General features: G+C 40.6%; 1 pseudogene; it reads left to right on the forward strand.

Annotated features, from left to right (window-relative positions):
• The first annotated feature begins 7120 nt into the window (after positions 1 to 7120).
• LOC110306483 (ribosomal protein uL24-like pseudogene) lies at positions 7121 to 7555 on the forward strand (annotated as a pseudogene).
• The last annotated feature ends 1571 nt before the right edge of the window (positions 7556 to 9126 follow it).

Genomic DNA, 9126 nt, shown 5'->3' on the forward strand with positions numbered 1-9126 from the left:
AAACCCAAACAATGTAGGTAATGTAATATTTTAGAGTGAAGCAGACATTTTTGGAAGTGAATTCTCCATGGGTGGCAGATTATCAAAGGAAAACTTTACAGAAATGTCAGAGATGGCATATGCCCACCTCTCACAAGAAGAGACAGAAATATTACTTGCTCAAGTTCAGTACAAGGAGAAAGTCAGTCAGTTTAGAATCAGTGCAGTGAGTGGAACGCAACTGAGTTGAGTTCATTCATGAGTTCACTTTGTTCAGTGAAGTTCAGCACAGGCAGTTGATATCAGAGAATAAGAAGCAGCCTAAAAAATAGAACAGACTCCCATTATTAACTTAAGGCCAAGCTGATCAATTAATTGGGAAGCTGAAAGAAGCCATATTGAGTCAGTCATCTTAAAGAGTCTTTTCAAACAGAGCAGCTAAGTTGAAGCAGCTAATGAATGTTCTGAAAGAACTAGAAGGAGTGAGCTTATCCAGCAGTATGCCTATGAAAAAACAATTATGTCAGGTGAATAAAAGGTATTGTTTAGAGCCTTGTTGGACCCCAAGAACATCTTGCATCCCTGTGCAGGCTTTCATGGTCCCACAAATCTTGGTACTCTGTTTCACCAACTCCTTTCCAGTCTGTTATATCTGGAGCACAGCCAGCAGAGCAAGTTTTATGCATGGTCTCCTGATCTCCATTGTCTAGCTCTGGGTTTGCCCTACTATCTTTAGTAGTGGTGGGATGCCAAGATCATCCTGTTTTCCTATGCAGGCCTCCATGGGTTTCCACAAGAATATCAGTTTTGAAATCCTCTCCCAACAATCCTTTGCCTGCCATGTCTACCTATGTCATAGCCACAATATGTAAGCAGTACATTGCCTCCCTGACCTCCATTGTCTAGCCCATGGCTCTCTATGCCTTCCTGATGTCTCCTACTGCTATGAGGATTATCCTACCATCACCACAGAAAACAAGATGACTAAGAAACAGTGTAAGAACACAATTAACAAAAGCCAGGGCAATATAGCACCACTAGAGCTCAACTATCCTGCTACAGCAAGCCCTGGGTATTCTAACACAGCCAAAGAAAAAAAGGTGACCTTAAGCCTCATCTTATAAATATGATAGAGGCTCTTAAATGGGAAACTAATAAATTCTTTCATGAAGTATAGGAAAATATAATCATCCTCAAAATAAACAAAATACTATATGTATAGAAAAAGGAAGGAATATTAAAAGTTGCATGGAAAGAAATTCCAAGTAACTTATAAAGACAGAGCTATCAGAATAATACTGAATTCTCAATAGATACTCTCAAAGCCAGAAGGGTTGGGGTGATGTCTAGTAGACCCTAAGAGAGTTTATATCTTATCCCAGACTACTATAACTCTCAGTCACCATTGATTCATAAACGAAGATATTTCATGACAAGACCAAATTCCAGCAAATACCTTTTCATTAATCCAGCTCTATAGTGTCTACTAAAAGGAAATTCAAATCCACTGAGGCTAACTATACCTAGGAACATGCAAAAAAATAATGTCACACCCCACTGTAAACACACACACACACACACACACACACACACACACACTCACTCACTCACTCACTCACTCACACACTATCATCAACATCAAAATAACAGAAATTAGCAAACATTGGCCATTAGTCTCTTTCCACATCACAGATTAAAAGGGTTGATGCATAAACATGATCCATAATTTTATTCCATACAAGCAATACACCTCAGCAATAAAATTAGACACTACTCAGAATAAATGGATGAAAAAGATTTTTCAAGCTAATGGGCCCACTTAGTTAAGGGGCAGAAAGTAAGCATAGACATAATGAAGTGAGCAGAGGTTATGATCAAATGGACCGAACAGATATCTATAAAACATTTCATAAAAACACAAAAAACTGTACCTCCTGCTTCTCAGCATCTCACAGAATCTTTTCCAAAACTGACCTCAAATATCTGAGAATCACTTACAGAAATATTCAGTGTCCTTAGTCATCAGGCAAATGCAAATTCAAATGGCTCTGAATTTCCTCCTTTCACTGATAAGGATAACTATGATATTAATCTCAAGTGACAGCACACACTGTTGAGGATGTGGAGTAAAGGAAACAGTTCTCTATTGTTGGTCAGAGTGAAAACTTGTACAACCACGCAGAAGTATAGGGACAAAGGTATGGTACCATACCTTTGTATGTATAGTTGAAGGACCATAGTGATGTGAGAGCTAGAAGCACCGTTTAGTGAGGGTGTTTCATACCTTCAGAAAGAGAATCTAGCAGTGATTGAGAGTACAACTGTGAGAGCAGGGAAGTGAACACAGAACAGCAACTATCTATTTTAAATGAAAATATCTTTTTTCATGTTGATTTTTAATTATATTTTTATTTTTATTTATTACATTTCAAATGTTATCCCCTTTCCTAGTTTCCCCTCAGAAAATCCCCTATCCTCTCCCCTCTTCTGCTCCCCAACCCACACAATCCTGCTTCCTGGCCTGTGAATTCCCCTATACTTGGGTATCCCATCCCGAGGGATTCAGTTATTCGTGGGTACGAGGGGGACCGCAAACCTCGAAGGAAATGGGAGGAAGGGGAAGAAAAGCAGGAGACCAAGAAGATGGTACCTATCAAGGTCTCGTTTATTAGGCTGAGGTGCCTTCTTTTTAAAGCATACATTACGGGGAATAGGGGAGGGGTCAAGGGGGAATTATACAAAGAACAAAGAAGTGGGCATCTGCTGACATAGGGGCTGAAGTCAGGCACCAGGCATTGGGCACTCTGCATCTTATCTCCAGAACATAGACCTCCTTGACAGCCTTGGGTGTCAGGCCCGGCTCACGCATAACTTATGTCCTTGGATGTCATGGGAATTCAGGAAGAGATAGAGAAGAGGGGACTATAATTCAGCTTTTACAGCCTCAGGTGCCAGGAAGGGAATAGGGAGGAGGGAATAATAACCAGCTCCTAGCACGAGGCCATTTGGCCTGTCAGGGAGATTGTGAAGGGCTCACTTTCTCACGGGATGGTCTCTGACACTGGGGCACAAAACTTTCACAGGACTTCTGGGGTTACTTGCTAGTTCATATTGTTGTTCCTCCTAGGGGGCTGTAAACCCCTTCAGCTCCTTGGGTATTTTCTGCAGTTCCTTCATTGGGGACTCTGTGCTCCATTTAATGGATGACTTTGAGCATCCACTTTTGTGTTTGTCAGCACTGGAAGAGCCTTATAGGAGAGAGCTATACTAGGCTCCTGTCAGCAAGCTCTTATTGGCATCTGCCATAGTGTATGTGTTTGGTGGTTGTTTACAGGATGGATTCCCAGGTGGGGCAGTTTTTGGAAGGTCATGCCTTCAGGCTCTGCTCTGAACTTTGTTGGTCTCTGTAACTCCTAACATGGGTATTTTGTTCCCCCTTTTAAGACGGAACAAAGTGTCCACATGTTGGTTTTGCTTCTTCTTGAGTTTCATGTGTTTTGCTAATTGCTTGGGTATGCTAAGCTTCTGGGCTAATATCCACTTCTCAGTGAGTAAATATCATGAATTCATTGTTTTTAATAGCTGAATAGTACTTCATTGTGTAAATGTACCACATTTTCTATATCCATTCCTCTGTTGAGGGACATCTGGGTTCTTTCCAGATTCTGGCTATTATAAATAAGGGTGCTATGAACATAGTGGAGCATGCATCCTTATTACAAGTTGGAGCTCTTCTGGGTATATGCCCAGGAGAGGTATTGCTTGATCTTCCAGTAGAACTATGTTCAATTTTCTGTGGAACCACCAAACTGATTTCCAGAGTGGTTGTACCAGCCCTCAATTCCACCAGCAATGAAGCAGTGTTCTTCTTTCTCAACATCCTTGCCAGCATCTACTGTCACCTGAGTTTTGATCTTAGCCCTACATTTCTTTAAGGGGTTTATTTTTCCTCTTTAAGAGAATATACCTTTTTATAAGTCTTCAAGACTTTTTCCTCATAGCGCTCTCTCTCTCTCTCTCTCTCTCTCTCTCTCTCTCTCTCTCTCTCTCCTTTTTCTCCTTGTCAGCCTCTGCTTTCACCTGAGGTTTTTTTTTTTTATCTTAGCCATTCTGACTGGTGTGAGGTGGAATCTCAGGGTTATTTTGATTTGCATTTCCCTGATAATTAAGGATGATGAACATTTTTTAGGTCATTCTCAGCCATTTGGTATTCCTCAGTTGAGAATTCTTTGTTTAGCTCTGTACCCCATTTTGAATGGGGTTATTTGGTTTTCTGGAAACCTACTTCTTGAGTATATATATATATATATATATATATATATATATATATATATATATATATTAGACCCCTAGATTTAAGATTGGTAAAGATCTTTTCCTAATCTGTTGGTTGCCGTTTTGTCTTCTTGACAATTTCCTTTGCCTTACAGAAGCTTTGCAATTTTATGAAGTACCATTTGTCGATTCTTGATCTTACAGCACAAGCCATTGGTGTTCTATTCAGGATATCTTCAAGGCTCTTTCCCACTTTTTCCTTTTTAAGTTTTAGTGTCTCCTCGAGTTGATGATATATTAACATGGAGGCCAAAGCCAACATTGCTTCTCTGAATAAGACAGCGAATGCTTGTTCACATGTGAGACAGCAGGTTGTTCCAGTCAGCATAATCAGCTGGCCTCTGATGAGAGTGTTTTCAAGTGAAATGTCACCTGCATTACTGAAGTTTATTTGGAACGTTATTGTAACAGTGTCATTCTATGTGCATTTGAACTTCAGCCTACATGTTCTTTTCTGACACATTGATTAGAAGTTATTTTAAAATTTAACTTATGTCTGTCTAGCTTCCAGAAACTGCTTAAAATATAAATTATGTATAAGCATGCTTCACGAATGGAATCAGTGTGTGATGGGTTTGCACGGCATCAATCTCCTTGGAATTAAGCCTTATTTTCTGCATGCCACCATGTTGCATTTAGGGGACATGATTTCATATCTGGTATTTCAGGATACAAACCTTCTTCATAGATTAATCCCTCAGGGTAGATGCCAATTAGCACTTCAGAGAGAGACCACAAACTCAGAACAGCAAATTTTCTCAAAAATTTTAGAATATATCATGTTGTTTGTTGATTTATTAACTCCAAAATCATGACCAATATCATCGTTAGTTTTCATCTTGGGAAGTTCTGTAGACAACATGGCTTATGTATCTTACCCAGAGAAAAACTACATTCCTAAAGTGGGGATTACCAGAAAATCACAGCAATGTTGATAGGAACAAGAGAACACATCAGAACCACCACAGAACTAATGCACTAATGCACTAATGGGGTGAATTGTCCAAGCAAGGGTTCCAGAAAATAACTGGCCTTATGTCAGTTGTGGGACACAGGTTTTAGGTTCTGAATGCCAAAGGGAAACTACAAGAATGTCAGAGTTTTAGATTAGGGATTAAAATAATTGTACAAGTTATGACAATTTTCAAATACAGAGAGAGTGAATAATCAGATTCACCCATTTCCCTCAGTGAGACAAGCCTGCAGTAGAAGTCTCAAATAGGGGGAGATAGATTTTTATACAGTTGTTTTTTTACAATCCTTAATTTGAGAACCTTGTATCCACTCTCTGAGAGCAAGTGACAGACATGTTTTCACAGATGGAGAGAGCTCACATCATAATGCCAGAGTCTTCATCCAAGCAAGCTGTGAGGCCACTTCCTACACTAATCATTGAAGGAGAGCCTTATTTGTCCAGGCTTGCTTTCTTCCATGGCTGAACTGAAATCTACTCATTCAGAGCCTGTTCACTGAAAACCTGACTGAAACTCATTTGACTGAGATAACTTTATGCTGAATAAACATCAAGATACATTGGAAATTGAGATGAAATCCAAGATCTTGTCAGTCCTAAGCATCAGCCTGTCTGGAGCACAGTTTCCAGTTACCCTGTCATTCACTAATATAGTTATGGTAGGATGCTGGTCCTCACACATGTGAATAGACCTGATGATGGCAGAACAGAAAACATAAAGTAGAATCAATTTGTTGAATGATCTGTTTGGGTGAACCTCGAAAATCAGAATCCTCTCTTTCCATTTTTTCCAGAACTCATAGGACACCAATGTGTTGCTGCCACAGCTGTGCTATTAACACAGGCAACAGAATTCCATGACAATTTGAGCAATTTAGACCATTTTCCAGTGGCATCATGCTTTGATTGAACAGTCATCATTCCTTTGCTTCTAATACACACCTACTCTTTTATAGTGCCATAATCAATATGACCCCGGAATGCCATTGAGAAGAATGTTCTATACAAGTTTCAGGTGCCACAGCTGACTTCTTCTGAGCTGACTTCTTCTTCCGAGGAATCTGAATGAGCCAACTATCCTAAACATCACTTTTCTGGGACAGCAGTGTAAATAAGATCCTTAGAAACCTGGGGGAAGGAAATGTGAGTAATTTGTTAAAACAAAAATCATTTTCCCAAATAAACTCTAGGGGAAATATACAAAATAAAGCATCAAAAATACAGAGGAAGAAATAAAAAAGACATTACACACTTGGTGGGTTAGGACCTCTTTCCATCTAACTAAAGCTCAGCAAGTTATCGGTAGCTACCTTGGCCTCATTTCTCAGTGCTGGCTTCTCACACACATTGTACATAGGGTTTGTGTGAGGATGATGGGGAGATTGAAAGTCATCAACTTCATGGGTCACTGGCCCTGCCTGATCTCCATGTTGTCTATAATTTGAATTCCCCACAGTGCTCTAAAGAGGGAACCTTAATGAGTCTCTACCCTGAGTCTCAGGTTCCTCAATCTTAAGGACTCTTTGTTTCCTAAGGTTCTGGTCCTGGCCTTCATACATAGTCACTTCTGCCCTGTGTGATGCTTTGCATTTTGAGTTCAAGTTAGAGTTTATCCTACATGTCACTCACACATCTCAAAAGTTTTAACCCAGAGGGGTAGGGAACAGATTAATGGACTCAAAGGAGATGTAGTTAATTAAATAATAGCCTCAAATCATCTGTGCTGTTATCTCTCTCACCGGTTGGGTGGGGTGTTTGGAGACCTGCCCTTGTTTCCATGCTCAAGTGGGGAGAAAAATGCAGAGCACCAAAGTCTAGAAATGAGAAGCCAAAATGAAGTTCAATCCCTTGGTGACTTCTGACGGAAGCAAGAACTGCAAATGGCATTTCAATGCACCATCTCACATTTGGAGGAGGAAGAACATGTTTTTCCCTCTTTCCAAAGAACTGAGATAGAAATATAATGTTCAGTCTGTGCCAATTTGAAAGGATGATGTAGTTTGAGGACACTACAAAGGCCAAAATATTGGCAAGGTGGTCCAAGTGTACAGGAAGAAATGTCATCTACATTAAAGGAGGCCAGCAAAAGAAGACCTCCTTCTATGACACAACTGTCTATGTGGGCATCCATCCCAGCAAGGTGATTATCACCACGCTAAAGCTGAACAAGGACCACTAGAAGATCCTGGAGAGGAAGGCGAGTCTTGAAAACTAGGGAAGGATAAGGGCAAATACAAGGAAGAAATAATCGAGAAGATGCAAGAGTAGAGACATCTCATGCACAGATTTCATTAAAGACTGCTTAAGTATAAATAAATAAATAAATAAATAAATAAATAAATAAATAAATAAAGCAGAAATGTTCCTGTCCAAGGGAAAGACAGGGACAAAAAAATAAAAATAAAAATGGAACAGAGACTGAAAGAAAGGCCATGTACCCAGAGTACAGCCTACCTAGGTATCCATCCCATCCAAAGACACAAAACCCATACACTATTGCTGACACCAAAAAGCACTTGCTGACAGGAGCTTGGTATAGCTGTCCCATGAGAGGTTCTACCAGCACCTAACCAATACAGATGCAGTTACTCACATCCAACCATTGGACTGAGCATGGTGACCCCAATGGAAGAGCTAGAGGAAGGACTGAATGATATAAAGGGGATTATAACCCCACAGGAAGAACAATATCAACTAACTGGACCACTCAGAGCTCCCAGGGACTAAACCACCAACCAAAGATTATACATGGAGGGAGCCATGGATTCAGATACATATGTAGCCTAGGACTGCATTGTCTGACATCAATGGGACGGGAGGCACTTGTTCCTGTGGAAGCTTGATGCCCCAGCATAGGGGGATGCTAGAGCAGTGAGATAGGAGTGGGTAAGTGGGTGGAGGAGCACCCTCATAGAGGCAAAAGGGGGGAGTAGGAGGATGGGTGTGGGGTTAGTGGAGGTGTAATGGGGAAGGGGGATACCATTGGAAATGTAAACAAATAAAATTATTAATTAAAAAAATCATTCCCCTATGCTGGGTCATCAAGCTTCCACAGGAACAAGTGCCTCCCCTCCCATTGATGTCAGATAATGCAGTCCTGGGCTACATATGTATCTGGATCCATGGCCCCCTCCATGTATAATCTTTGGTTGGTGCTTTAGTCCCTGGGAGCTCTGAGTGGTCCAGTTAGTTGATATTGTTCTTGCAAGTCACCCTTGGTCTTGCAAACTTTATATGCCCCAGTATAGGGGAATGCCAGGGCCAAGAAGTGGGAGTGGGTGGGTAGGGGAGCATGGTGTGGGGGAGGGTATAGGAAACTTTCAGGATAGCATTTGAAATGTAAATAAAGAAAATATCTAATTAAAAAAAGAAAATTATTGTGTAGATTGGTAGAAGAAGATATCTCATTACAACACACACACAGAGTCACTCACATACGGGAAGTGAGAGAGGAAGGGACAGAAGCAGGGAGGGATATAGAGACAGAAACAGATTGGCAAAGAAACAAAGAGTCAAATAAACACATGTAGACCTATAGAGACAGACAGACTATAAGAAGTAGATAAATAAATATCACATATAACTCAGGAAAACAGAAAGTTGAACAAACATTTGTACACTTCGGAGAATACTACACAGTATACTTGAAGAGAGAACCCTCTGAGAGAAAGCCCAGTCCCAGAGGCGTCTGATCCTCTATTTACTCCAGGACTTTTTGAACAGGTTGGGAGTCTGTTACTTAGACCTCTGCATGCTTTTATCGCCCCCTGCTGGCCCAATGTGCTTAGCAGGAAGTTTGTGCTTGTCCTCACAGTAACATTCACTCACTTTGCCTCTTG

The sequence above is a fragment of the Mus caroli genome, unplaced genomic scaffold, assembly GCF_978045245.1.
Source record: "Mus caroli unplaced genomic scaffold, Mus_caroli_1 scaffold_14, whole genome shotgun sequence".
Lineage (NCBI taxonomy): Eukaryota > Metazoa > Chordata > Mammalia > Rodentia > Muridae > Mus > Mus caroli.